We start from the raw sequence: 2284 nt of genomic DNA, 5'->3' as shown, positions 1-2284 counted from the left end.
GTGTGAGTCTGACGCAGGTGAACTGACTTAGGCCATTGCTGGTGGGAGGAGCCACCTTCCGGGACTTGACACGTCCAGAAAAGGAGTGAGTCTGCTTGCGGCCGCGGTGTCTGATGGGTGGGTGAATAGCTCACGGGAAGACCCAGGTGGCTACTCAGTGTTCTGAGACCCCCCAGGCTGGTCTTATCATCCGAATCAACACTACTGAGTGACACCCAGTATAACTAATTCTCCGTTGTCTCCATAAATCAGACCAACAAGGTCAAGGATTGTATCCCAGAATCCTGCAGTTAGGAGCTTCCATGTGCCCCAGCTTTCCTGTCTTAATAAGACTTTCTATGACCCTACAGGTGTAGGAAGAAGGGTTCCCGTGTGTATAGTGCGTGAAAGCGCCCTGCACCCCATACAGGGTGCCACCTGAGTTCACGTCTGTGAGGGTCAGATTTTCCCAGTGACTTTAAAAGGTAAGCAATCCCTGACAAATGGCTTAACCTACTTCCCTCTTTCTGGAAGCTCAGAGTGTCCCAGGACTCATGGCACTGATCTATCAGTTACTTAGTTTGTCGCTGTGACATGATGCCTGGCAAGATGTCACTTTCTGCGTGTAGGAAGGACATATTTCATTCACAGTCTATCATGGGGAGGCACAGCGACAGCAGCCTGAGGCAGCTGGTCACACGGCATCCACAGTTAGAGAGAGGTGACTGGTGCTCAACGGGCTTTTCTCTTTTTAGTCTGGGACCTCAGCCCATCAGTGGCGCTGTCCATGTGCAGGTTGGGCCTCCCCTCCTCGGTGAAACATGGGGACACACCCAGGGGCGAAAGCCGCTCTCGACTTAATCAAGCTGACTTAATCAAGCTGACGAAATTAACCAATAGCTCAGACTGACCTTGAACTTCTGACAGTCCTCCTGCCTGGCGGCTTCTGGAGTGCCGGGATTCCACACTGCTGGCATAACCTATTTAATGGTGAACCTGACTTTTATGTCTAATGTTTCTTTGCTATAGAATGCTCGCTACAGAGCCTTTTATGCCCTGTCTGCAGTCGCGTGCTTTGGAACAGCAGCTTCAGCAGCTAGGTGTTGGGGGACACAGGGATGATAGAGAGGATCAGGTCCCTCCTGTCCGGTCCTCAGTCTGGTGATGACAGCGTCTGGGGTCAGATGATTTGTTACCTCGCTGATCTTTGTGCTCACTGTCCTTCTTTGCTAGAGCAGCGGGCAAAAGAGGCTCTTCCTCTAGGCTCTCGATGGCCTCCACTCTTTGTTCATTGGGCCTTAGAGGCAGTGCTGCTTGTCATAGCCGCAGCCTCGGTGGGTTCTGTCACCCCTCAGTCCTCAGGACTTAGTTATTAGCAATTCCTCATCTCAAACCCGCTGTCTAATTAACCAGCACCGTGGTTCATCTCTGCTCCCTGCTCCTTGTGATCTTGATTGAAAAGATTCAGACACACAGAGCATAATGTGGAAGGTAAGAGGAGCGGACCCACTGGCAAAAGGAGAGTGGACGGCGGCTAGAGAGACGGCTGTGCTGAACTCTGCATGTTAGGTAGGGTTTATGTATCTTTAGATCTGGAACAAACTGTTCTCTGGGAGTGTGTTTTCTCATCCGGGTGATTGACAGGCCCGTCTGGAGAAATGGCGATGTGTATCTTTGTTCTTTACTGGAAACTACCTGTGACAGGTATTACTGATCCTCAACAAGCATACAAAGAAGCGTCCCTGTGTCGTGATGAGGCCTTGACCGATGAACATCATGCAGACGGTCACAGTTGGTGGTAACACAACCCATGTTCTAAGGTGGACACAGTGGTGCATACTGAGAATCCTAGCAGCTAGAGGCTGAGGCAGGAGGATTGTGACTTTGAGACCATCCTGGGTGACATGGAAAGACTTTGACTCCAAGAGCCAAACAAACAAGTGAATGGATGAATGAATAAATAATGTTTGAATTTATATTTCTTATTTTTTGTATTTCTGCCAAATGTGAAAGGCGAGGGTGGCTTAGGACAGAGGATGCAAATAAACCCTTCCCTTCTACCGCTTCCAAATCCAAGCAGGGAGCCACATAGGACCCTGTGCATCCTCAACCCCTGTGACTCCCTGACCCCTGCTTGGGGAGAATCAGAAACTGACTTAAATATTCATCCCAAGCCTTGCTCAGCAGGATCGGGTGCATCTGGGGGACAGATGCCTCGGCCTGACTTTGCCTGTTCTGAAGTCAAGGATCCTTCTCTGGTTTCACCCACCCATTTTCAGCCCCTTCTCCAAGTGTTTTCATTGTG

Source organism: Microtus oregoni, unplaced genomic scaffold, assembly GCF_018167655.1.
Source record: "Microtus oregoni isolate MIOR12 unplaced genomic scaffold, Mior012 000047F_ref0000412, whole genome shotgun sequence".
Taxonomy (NCBI): Eukaryota; Metazoa; Chordata; class Mammalia; order Rodentia; family Cricetidae; genus Microtus; species Microtus oregoni.
The sequence above is the reverse complement of the archived record's forward strand: the minus strand, read 5'-3'. Positions refer to the sequence as shown.